Source organism: Bacillus rossius, chromosome 5 (assembly GCF_032445375.1).
Source record: "Bacillus rossius redtenbacheri isolate Brsri chromosome 5, Brsri_v3, whole genome shotgun sequence".
Lineage (NCBI taxonomy): Eukaryota > Metazoa > Arthropoda > Insecta > Phasmatodea > Bacillidae > Bacillus > Bacillus rossius.
Genome location: NC_086333.1, coordinates 27,170,666 through 27,183,165, shown reverse-complemented (window position 1 = coordinate 27,183,165; position 12,500 = coordinate 27,170,666). Strand labels below are relative to the sequence as shown.

The 12,500-nt window shown below is 34.9% G+C and overlaps 1 protein-coding gene and 1 long non-coding RNA gene across 2 annotated transcripts in view; both read left to right on the top strand.

Moving 5' to 3' along the window:
- The window catches only part of LOC134531661 (DNA repair protein RAD50-like), a 280,275-nt gene that overhangs the window by 162,414 nt on the left and 105,361 nt on the right, over nt 1–12,500 (top strand). The window lies entirely within an intron of this gene.
- LOC134531660 (uncharacterized) lies at nt 4,549–7,316 on the top strand. Its single transcript, XR_010075056.1, has 2 exons — nt 4,549–5,336; nt 6,408–7,316. It is a non-coding gene; the product is annotated as an uncharacterized LOC134531660 (long non-coding RNA).

Below are 12,500 nucleotides of genomic sequence, written 5' to 3'. Positions count from 1 at the left end.
ATTTGAATTCTGTTTGATTATATCGATGTACGTCCTTGGTTTGATTCCCGGCGAGAGTAAACGGTCGATCCTTCCTCCATGAAAGCTACCTAGACTGATCTACCACCACCAGTACCAAGGTTTATATCATCAACTGGTATGACATCATGTCCGCCATCTTGTCTTCATCCGCTGGAGACCACCATCTTGTTTTCGTCTGCTAGAGTGTGCCGATACCATGTAGTATAATTATCTGGTCACTATACTTGTGTCCTCAACTGTTGACATTGATCATTGACCTTGAACTTTGACCTTGACCTTGAAATTTGACCTTGACCTTGAAATTTGACCTTGAACTTTGACCTTGACCTTGAAATTTGGCCTTGACCTTGAAATTGTACTTCGTCCTGGAAATTTGACTTTGTCCTTGTCGACCATCATGGATCCGACATTTTATGTTCAGTACATGCTACCAGAGGATACCACCTGCTGGAGTACGCCATCTTGTGTGTGTACTTGTATTATAGAGTACATTTCCATCTGGATAATTTTATTCTAACCCGCTACAGTGCAGTAATCATTATGATTGAGTACTGTACTGAAACACCTAAAGCAGGCAAGATCGAAGACTGTGATGGCTGTCTGAGACAAAAACGATGGAAACGACGTAATAAAATAAATTATCCTGATCAAGTTTGTGGTGCTGACATGATTGAAGACTGTGGTGACACATCAGAAGCTGGCATGATTGAAGATTGTGGTGACACATCTGAGGCTGACATGATTGAGTACTGTACTGAAGCACCAAAAGCATGCAAGAGCGAAGACTGTGATGGTGGTTTGAGACCAAAACGATGGAAACGACGTAATAAAATAAATTATCCTGATCAAGCTTGTGATAATCACTGGCAAGATGACGAAAGTGACCTTGTGGTTGGTGTTAAAACGATAGACACCAGAGATAATATTTATTATAAACATGCAAGGATGATGAAGGCAGCAGAAGAGATTGATTATACCTCATGGGAAGATCCTAACATATTGGTTAACAGGCTACGACTACTACATGGATCGCTTTGTGCAGGAAACTATTCGAACATTAAAGAAATATCCTTCATACTCAAAGAACTGAGGGAAGCTGGCTACATACAATAATGGATTAAATGTATGTGTATAAACTTGAAGATAAATTAATATATTTTCTTTCCAGATGGAAGCTATCATTTATCGAAATCTGATTTCTAAATAAAACTTATAACTTAAAGGTGTAAAAAACGTTACCACTGCCAGTCAAAATGTATACTGATAAAGACATGTTAGTAATCATGCCAAGTTCGATAAAAGTAATAGGAATCAGTTGGAACCAATTGAAGATGGAGCTCTTGGAGCAATTGGAGCCTTTTGAAGCATTTGGAGTCTTTTGGAGCTGTTGGAGCCATTTGGAGCATTTGGAGCCTTTTGAAGCATTTGGAGCTGCCAAGCATTTGGAGCCATTTGGAGCTGTGTTAAGCATTTGGAGGCTGTTGGAGCATTTGGAGCCTTTTTTTGGAGCTGTTGGAGCATTTGGAGCTGCTGGAGACATTTGGAGCTGTCAAGAATTTGGAGGCCGTTTGGAGCATTTGGAGCCATTTGGAGCTGTGTTATGCATTTGGAGCTGTCAAGCATTTGGAGCCATTTGGAGCTGTGTTAAGCATTTGGAGGCTGTTGGAGCATTTGGAGCCTTTTTTTGGAGCTGTCAAGCATTTGGAGCTGCTGGAGACATTTGGAGCCATTTGGAGCTGTGTTATGCATTTGGAGCTGTCAAGCATTTGGAGCCATTTGGAGCTGTGTTAAGCATTTGGAGGCTGTTGGAGCATTTGGAGCCTTTTTTTGGAGCTGTTGGAGCATTTGGAGCTGCTGGAGACATTTGGAGCTGTCAAGCATTTGGAGGCCGTTTGGAGCATTTGGAGCCATTTAGAGCTGTGTTAAGCATTTGGAGCTGTCAAGCATTTGGAGCATTTGGAGCTACTGGAAACATTTGGAGCTGTCAAGCATTTGGAGGCTGTTGGAGCTGTTGGAGCCATTTGGAGGCCGTTTGGAGCATTTGGAGCATTTGGAGCCTTTTGAAGCATTTGGAGCTGTCAAGCATTTGGAGCATTTGGAGCTGCTGGAAACATTTGGAGCTGTCAAGCATTTGGAGGCCGTTTGGAGCATTTGGAGCCATTTGGAACGGTGTTAAGCATTTGGAGGCTGTTGGAGCTTTTGGAGCCATTTGGAGGCCGTTTGGAGCATTTGGAGCCATTTGGAGCTAAGAAGTAGTCGTTGTACGTCTATGCAGGGCTAAATTTTTATAAGATTGCTGTCTTTCGCAAGTGATTCTGTAGTAGGATAGAAATTGTGTAATAAATATTATGTTTGTAAAAGACTTTTAGGTGTTATATTCCTCGAACCTTACACTTTTCTGGTATTTTAATTAAATTTATTTTAGCTTCGTCCAGGATCGTGTCAAGGACCTTAGTCGATCTAATCAATCAGTATATAGATTACAAATTTATTTAATGAGTTTTGAACTTTTTCCCGAATCTCTAGCATTACAATTACGAATTTCCAATATGGTGGTCTTGATGTCTGATAGGATGATGGTAGTAGATGATTTAAAGTCTCTTTAAGAATGTTGAACATGGTTTATTGGAATTATTATTTTTTTTTCCATAAAATTAAATGTTTTGCATCGATCGAGGATCGAACCAAGGACTGGAGCGGATCGAATCGATATGTAAGTTAATGAGTGATTTATTTAATGAATTTTGGATTTTTTCCCGCTTTTCTAGCTACATTATTACATGATTTTTAGATGGCGGTCGAATTTGAAGATGGCGGGGGCACCTCGGTAATAAATGATTACTGCACTGTAGCGGGTTAGAATAAAATTATCCAGATGGAAATGTACTCTATAATACACACACAAGATGGCGTACTCCAGCAGGTGGTATCCTCTGGTAGCATGTACTGAACATAAAATGTCGGATCCATGATGGTCGACAAGGACAAAGTCAAATTTCCAGGACAAAGTCAAATTTCAAGGTCAAGGCCAAATTTCACGTTCTGCGCGCATACTTTTCGTTGGTGATACTGCCGACGAGCGCGGGTTTGAATGGTAGTTTGATGATATGAATTGACAAACTGCTAGACTGTGTGTAATATAGTTACCCAAATAACACTAAAACAACAAAAATGAATTAAATAATAAATAACCATCTCTTTTAAAACTATAACGTGTCAGAACTGAGTGTTATTGTGCAAACAAAGACTAATTTTAGCAAAGATTATTGCACGAAGTAAGGGAGGTAGGGTTATATGAATGGTCAAAATAAGTTTTTATAGCAACTGATCTTGAGAAAATGATTTTTTTGTTTGTGTAGGCCTCAACTTTGACAGCTGAGTAAAGTTTATTTAAACAAAGGCACAGCATTTCAATAAGTGTTTTATTTTTTAATGAATTTCTGAATTATAACCTTGTCACAAATTTTTATGTAGGATACATACAGATGCAAGTTTATTATAAACTGAACTATTAGTATTAATGTTTATACGTTTCATTTAGAAAATAAATTTAGCTCATATTGTTACATGAATTAATATATCTGATACGCTTACTTGCGTTATTAAAATAACTTGCATTAACTTCGGAACAATTGTAACGTGTCCCAAATTTTCGGTTGTAAACGCAAACCAAATATTTTCATTTAATTATATTATTAATTGATGTCATGTTATGTTGATAGAACTAACAAAAAACGGCGAAATATAAATTCAAATTTTTGATATTCGTGCTTTATTGTTTGGCTATTTATTTTGGCAATTTTTCATAGTTTAAGCACTTATGAAAATATTTACATAAAATTCTTATAAATGTTTTTTGAGATTCTTTAATTATGTGTGATGATTCTGCTAATAGTTGTTGAGATAATTGAGGTAGATTACCGGTATTTTACCATTGGTTTTGTATTTTGTATTACGTTAGCTACTTTTAAAATACTTTTAAGTCATTTGGATGGTTGGTTAAGTTTTGTTAGCTTAATTTAAAACATTGTTTAATCGTGTGAATGGCTGGAGGGATAAGGTAATTTAATTTCGAACACTGTTCAATTATTTGAATGATTGGTTGTATACAATATTCATTTAAAATACTGTATATTGGTGTAAATGTTTGGGTAAGTTACGTTAGCCACATTAAAAATCCTTAACGGCGTTCTTCGGGATAGGTGTTATTCAAAAAACCATTAAATGTTCTTAATGGAGAACCTTCTCTAGAAAATTAGCATTACTTGAAATAGGGATAACAATCTGCAGGTAGAGAAGTAAAGATTGTGTTAGGTAAGTTCCGGGAAGAGGAGTGGCAGATTTTGCATTTAAAACTGCAGAATAAAAAGTACGAATTTTTGAAAAATTTAAATATTTAAGCTTTGTGAAACGATTAATAACCATGCAACATTTTTAAATAACCAATATTAATATTACAAGAGTGACATATTTTTAATTATATAATCTTGATTTTTGAAATTAATGGTTTTTTTTTTTGGATGAGGTTGTACTAACCAGCGAAATGATTTTTTTTCCGTATCTAAACTACCGCGTTATTATTTTCCTGCCTAGTATTTTGTTAGTACAATATATAGTACACAATATATAGTGCACAAAATAATTTATTACGGTTGTGGCAAACAACAGTTAACTGGTGTCACTGCTACAAAAGTTTAACATTATTTAGCCAAACTTGTGTTGTGAATGTATTACACTGAAATAAATAATAAAATCACTTCAGGCTATATAAAAAAAGATTGTCAAAATTAAATGATATCGTAGCTTTCGTCCATTCGAAACCTAAATTGGGCGGAGACAAAACAAAATACAGAAAAAAACTTATTTTGTAATAAATGAGGCAATAAAATTAGTTATAGGTATCTAATTTCTTAATTTATTTACTTGAATGGAAATAAATTTGCCATTAGAATCATCATTTGTTGATAACCGCCGTTCTAACAAAATGTAAAACTCAGATTAACGTATATTTCCGTATACATAGCCTACTTTAGCAAAATATCTCCAGAGTGACGTCACAAATTGCTAGCCAGTGAAAGAGAAAGGTGCGCAAAAGGATACATATATAACTTCACGATGATTCACCCGTTATGTTCACAGTTGACAGAACAGAAGAACGAATGAATATCAAGCAATGATTTGTGTAACATTTTCTTAAGTGTTATGAGTACGTAATAAATATTCTCGCAGAAACTGTATGGTGTTATGTAGGCTGAAGTATCTATTTATTCGATTTTTTATTTATTAGAAAACAATTTGATCCGATTTCCGCATAGGTAGTTGAGAAGTGTAATTAGGATAAGAAATTTTAAGCTCAATATTGTGCTAAAACAGATTAAGATAAATTGTAATTGGAACCGAATTAGGGGTTCATATGTAAAAATACAAATGTTTGTTAAGTGACACAATATTTCTGTAAACCTTTGTGTTCTGTACCATTACAAGAAGGAACAACCATATTTCTATACATTTGAGAATAATAACAGTAGTATTACAGAATTATTTTTATTTGGTTTCATATAGAACTTCTATAAGCACTCGAACTATGGTCAATGGACTGGGAATGTTGCGTTTAATGCCGATTATAATTTGTTGTGTTTGTTGCCAGCCAAACTTGTTTAACTATATGATAGAACCTTACACTTAGTACGTGTGGTTTCCAAGTGATGTTATGTTCTCTGGATTATGTAATTACAGTTTCCCTTATACGAATGTACCGAACAAATATAAAGTGTTGTGGTGTATACCACCATTGAAATATAAGAAACCTCTTAGTTAACACTAGGAAAATAACAAATGCAAGTGACAAGTAGCTCATTTGACATTGAACAAGAGGATCGTTCCAAAGAGAGGTTGCACCCTCCTTCCTGAGCGAGCCTTTTGTGACGTTGCAAGTTGTTTCTTGTTTCATTACAAAGAAAAATTGAAAAAGTAAGCCATAAATTGCACCATTTTAAAACATATTTGCAACATTGCAAATAATTGCTCGAATATCTTTCACACTTGGGGTTGGCTAATGACTAAATTTCGAATAAAATTTTCTATTTACTCATTGGTATAACGTTACGTTAACCATGCAAGCACATTTGTTGAAATGCAGCATGTACTTTGTATGGTGTACAATTAACAGCATCTTTCATGTACTTTATTTTAATAATTCTTGGGAATTTTTTTTCCAGAACTAATTGATATGTTCTCGCCCCTTAAATACAGGTAACGAGATGCTGGCCCGTTACCATCACATGCAAGGTCTCAATAGTATATAAACAACATTATTCTAATGTATTGTTATTGTGGTGACTAGCGAATGAATGCAGCAGATTCCAACTCTTCAGAATTGTTTCCAGTAGACGCAGCGTCGCACTGCGTGGCTGCGACTGGTTGATAATCGCTGGCTCCTCTGTGACATTGTGGGCATTGGTGAATCAAGCTTGTCGTGAATGTCAGTGCGCTTGCAAACTGACTCCCCTGCTGCAGCTCATACACCGGTCGTCACTGGATTCTGATGTACTTTGTAATAATTAAGATAGTTTCTGAACCAGAACAGTTGATAAGCTACGGTCCTGAATCAAAAAAGGTAAATTTAAAATGTGTCGTAACTTTATCTTTGAGCCTCATTTAGAAAATGTTAACATACTCACCTTTCATTGTTAGGTACATATTTTTTTTACACAATCCCGCATAACCCTGCAAGTTATAAAAATTCTTCCAATGTATGAATTTCCCAATTACATACATATTGATAATGCCGAATGTGGACTTTATATATATATACACATGCATACTTACACATATATGTATAATAATTGAAAGAAAATGTTTGCTTCAATGTCTCCCCTATAAATAATAAATGAATTACCTATATGATTAAATATCCGTGTTCTTAGTGGATATAACTAGGAAAATCTGCATAATTTGTATGTATTTTGGTAGTTATTAAAAAAGTACAATTAAACTTACAATATTATGAATTGTCATACCTCTAATGTTAAATTTTACTCTTGTACAGATAGCACACTGTATCTAAGTAACATAATTAAGATGTCACAGATATAATAATTAATACTTACTAATTTTATTCGACAATGTGTTTCCGATTCATTTGACTTCTTGCAAATGGGTTATAAATTAAGTATAACTCCAGAGACGTACCAAATTAGGTTACCTTGAGAAACTCATGACGTCAGCGTGTATGGTTTATGTGTTAGGGAAAATTTATTCAAATACTGTGTATTAAAAAAGTGCATGACATGGTATATTATTGTTTTATTTTGAAACAATTAACCCCAATTATTGCGAACACCATGGTAATATGCTTAAAAATGTGTGAACTCTGGAGTGTATGAGAAGTTATTTCCAGGCCGGCCGTCGAATCGTCCGGTTTTAGGATCGAGTATAAATGACAGAACTTCGACTATCATCCCTTTTCTACGTGTATCTAAAGCCAGTCAGGAGCGTGGAGAAACCCCCCTGAAAAGCCTGACTCGAATGACAATTGAAATATTTTCCTAACTTAAATTAAACTTAGCTAAAGTGTGTGGGAAAGGGGCCAATTTAAGGTAGGACCTAGGCGTGTCTCAGGGCAAACCCTATACACTAGAATAAATACCAATTATTTAAGTTAAATACAAAGCGCCATATCTTGCGTTTAGGACCTTGTAGTTGGATTTTTATATTTCAGTTTTAAACGCAGAAATAAAATGGTTTTTTCAGGGCCTGTAATGGGCGGGTAAATTTATTGCCTGCAAGGATAACTGGGCGCGCGATCTTGTTGCTGTCCGTCGGCATTAAAAGTGTCGGCCCAGAATAAAATTCTGAATAGTATAATTTGTTAAGAAATGTTACAGCTTTCATTTGGTACATGCCTGATGTTCGGCCAATACTCGGTATGAGTCCTGGAGTCGTTTTTATAAAATGCAAGTTTTTTAAAAATGTACCTTTTTTGACCTTTTATAATTTAAAGAATACTATTAATAAGTACCATTTTTTTTAGTGTAATACTAAGCGTAAACTCTTGCGTTTAGGACCTTGTAGTTGGATTTTTATATTTCAGTTTTAAACGGAGAAATAAAATGGTTTTTTCAGGTCCTGTAATGGGCGAGTGAAGCTAATGCCTGCAAGGAAAACAGGGCGCGCGATCTTGTTGCTGTCCGTCGGCATTAAAAGTATCGGCCCAGACAGAAATTCTGAAAAGTATATTTTGTTAAGAAATGTTACAGCTTTCATTTGGTACATGGCTGATATCCAGCCAATACTTGGTATGAGTCCTGGAGTCGTTTTTATAAAATGCAAGTTTTTTAAATATGTACCTTATTTGACCTTTTATAATTTAAAGAATACTATTAATAAATACCATTTTTTTTAGTGTAATACTAAGCGTAAAATCTTGCGTTTAGGACCTTATGGTTGGATTTTTTATTTCAGTTTTAAACGGAGAAATAAAATGGTTTTTTCAGGTCCTTTAATGGGCGGGTGAAGCTATTGCCTGCAAGGAAAACAGGGCGCGCGATCTTGTTGCTGTCCGTCGGCATTAAAAGTGTCGGCCCAGAAAAAAATTCTGAAAAGTATATTTTGTTAAGAAATGTTACAGCTTTCATTTGGTACATGGCTAATGTTCGGCCAATACTTGGTATGAGTCCTGGAGTCGTTTTTATAAAATGCAAGTTTTTGAAATATGTACCTTCTTTGACCTTATATGATTTAAAGAATACTATTAATAAATACTATTTTTTTTAGTTAAATACAAAGCGTCATATCTTGCGTTTGGGACCTTGTGGTGGGATTTTTATATTTCAGTTTTAAACGGAGAAATAAAATGGTTTTTTCAGGTCCTATAATGGGAAGGGTGAAGCTATTGCCTGCAAGGAAAACAGGGCGCGCGATCTTGTTGCTGTCCGTCGGCATTAAAAGTGTCGGCCCAGACAAAAATTCTGAAAAGTATATTTTGTTAAGAAATGTTACAGCTTTCACTTGGTACATGGCTGATATTCGGCCAATACTTGGTATGAGTCCTGGAGTCGTTTTTATAAAATGCAAGTTTTTGAAATATGTACCTTCTTTGACCTTATATATTTTAAAGAATACTATTAATAAATACTATTTTTTTTAGTTAAATACAAAGCGTCATATCTTGCGTTTAGGACCTTGTAGTTGTATTTTTATATTTCAGTTTTAAACGGAGAAATAAAATGGTTTTTTCAGGGCCTGTAATGGGCGGGTGAAGCTATTGCCTGCAAGGAAAACAGGGCGCGCGATCTTGTTGCTGTCCGTCGGCATTAAAAGTGTCGGCCCAGACAAAAATTCTGAAAAGTATATTTTGTTAAGAAATGTTACAGCTTTCATTTGGTACATGGCTAATGTTCGGCCAATACTTGGTATGAGTCCTGGAGTCGTTTTTATAAAATGCAGGTTTTTGAAATATGTACCTTCTTTGACCTTATATAATTTAAAGAATACTATTAATAAATACTATTTTTTTAGTTAATACAAAGCATCTTATCTTGCGTTTAGGACCTTGTCGGTCGAAGTTTATATTTCAGTTTTAAACAGAGAAATAAAATGGTTTTTTCAGGTCCTGTAATGGGCGGGTGAAGCTATTGCCTGCAAGTAAATCTAAGCGCGCGAACTTGTTGCTGTCCGTCGGCATTAAAACTGTCAGCCCAGACAAAAATTCTGAACAGTATATTTTGTTAAGTAAGGTGACAGCTTTCATTTGGTACATGCCTGATGTTCGGCCAATACTTGGTATGAGTCCTGGAGTCGTTTTTATAAAATGCAGGTTTTTGAAATATGTACCTTATTTGATCTTATATAATTTAAAGAATACTATTAATAAATACTATTTTTTTTAGTTAAATACACAGCATCTTTTCTTGCGTTTAGGACCTTGTAGTTGGATTTATATATTTCAGTTTTAAACTGAGAAATAAAATGGTTTTTTCAGGTCCTGTAATGGGCGGGTGAAGCTATTGCCTGCAAATAAAACAGGGCGCGAGATCTTGTTGCTGTCCGTCGGCATTAAAAGTGTCGGCCCAGACAAAAATTCTGAAATGTATATTTTGTTAAGAAATGTTACAGCTTTCATTTGGTACATGGCTGATGTTCGGCCAATACTTAGTATGAGTCCTGGAGTCGTTTTAATATAATGCAAGTTTTTGAAATATGTACTTTTTTTGAATTTAAATAATTTTAAGAATACTATTAATAAATACTATTTTTTTGTTAAATACAAAGCGTCATATCTTGGGTTTAGGACTTTGTAGTTAGATTTATATATTTCAGTTTTAAATGGAGAAATAAAATGGTTTTTTTCAGGGCCTGTAATGGGCGGGTAAATCTATTGCCTGCAAGGAAAACTGGGCGCGCGATCCTGTTGCTGTCCGTCGGCATTAAAAGTGTCGGCCCAGACAAAAATTCTGAAAACTATTTTTTGTTAAGAAATGTTACAGCTTTCATTTGGTACATGGCTGATGTTCGGCCAATACTTGGTACGAGTCCTGGAGTCGTTTTAATGTAATGCACGTTTTTGAAATATGTACATTTTTTGACCTTATTTAATTTAAAGAATACTATTAATAAATATTCTTTTTTTAGTTTAATACATAGCGTCATGTCTTGCGATAAGGACCGTGTAGTTGTATTTTTATATTTCAGTTTTAAACGGAGAAATAAAATGGTTTTTTCAGGGCCTGTAATGGGCGGGTAAATCTATTGCCTGCAAAGAAAACTGGGCGCGCGATCTTGTTGCTGTCCGTCGGCATTAAAAGTGTCGGCCCAGACAAAAATTCTGAACAGTATATTTTGTTAAGTAAGGTGACAGCTTTCATTTGGTACATGGCTGATGTTCGGCCAATACTTGGTATGAGTCCTGGAGTCGTTTTTATAAAATGCAGGTTTTTGAAATATGTACCTTCTTTGATCTTATATAATTTAAAGAATACTATTAATAAATACTATTTTTTTTAGTTAAATACAAAGCGCCATATCTTTCGTTTAGGACCTTGTAGGTGGATTTTTAAATTTCAGTTTTAAACAGAGAAAGAAAATGGTTTTTTCAGGTCTCGTAATGGGCGGGTGAAGTTATTGCCTGCAAGTAAAACTGGGCGCGCGATCTTGTTGCTGTCCGTCGGCATTAAAAGTGTCGGCCCAAACAAAAATTCTGAACAGTATATTTTGTTAAGTAAGGTGACAGCTTTCATTTGGTACATGGCTGATGTTCGGCCAATACTTGGTATGAGTCCTGGAGTCGTTTTTATAAAATGCAGGTTTTTGAAATATGTACCTTCTTTGACCTTATATAATTTAAAGAATACTATTAATAAATACTATTTTTTTTAGTTAAATACAAAGCATCTTATCTTGCGTTTAGGACCTTGTAGGTCGAATTTTATATTTCAGTTTTAAACAGAAAAATAAAATGGTTTTTTCAGGTCCTGTAATGGGCGGGTGAAGCTATTGCCTGCAAGTAAATCTAAGCGCGCGAACTTGTTGCTGTCCGTCGGCATTAAAACTGTCGGCACAGACAAAAATTCTGAACAGTATATTTTGTTAAGAAATGTTACAGCTTTCATTTGGTATATGGCTGATATTCGGCCAATACTTGGTATGAGTCCTGGAGTCGTTTTTATAAAATGCAAATTTTTGAAATATGTACCTTCTTTGACCTTATATAAATTAAAGAATACTATTGATAAATACTATTTTTTTAGTTAAATACAAAGCATATTATCTTTCGTTTAGGACCTTGTAGTTGTATTTATATATTTCAGTTTTAAACGGAGAAATAAAATGGTTTTTTTTAGGTCCTGTAATGGGCGGGTGAAGCTATTGCCTGTAAGTAAAACTGGGCGCGCGAACTTGTTGCTGTCCGTCGGCATTAAAAGTGTCGGCCCAGACAAAAATTCTGAACAGTATATTTTGTTAAGTAAGGTGACAGCTTTTATTTGGTACATGGCTGATGTTCGGCCAATACTTGGTATGAGTCCTGGAGTCGTTTTTATAAAATGCAGGTTTTTGAAATATGTACCTTCTTTGATCTTATATAATTTAAAGAATACTATTAATAAATACTATTTTTTTTAGTTAAATACAAAGCATCTTATCTTGCATTTAGGACCTTGTAGTTGGATTTATATATTTCAGTTTTAAACGGAGAAATAAAATGGTTTTTTTCAGGTCCTGTAATGGGCGGGTGAAGTTATTGCCTGCAAGGAAAACAGGGCGCGCGATCTTGTTGCTGTCCGTCGGAATTAAAAGTGTCGGCCCAGACAAAAATTCTGAAAAGTATATTTTGTTAAGAAATGTTACAGCTTTCATTTGGTACATGGCTAATGTTCGGCCAATACTTGGTATGAGTCCTGGAGTCGTTTTTATAAAATGCAAGTTTTTGAAATATGTACCTTATTTGACCTTATATGATTTAAAGAATACTATTAATAAAT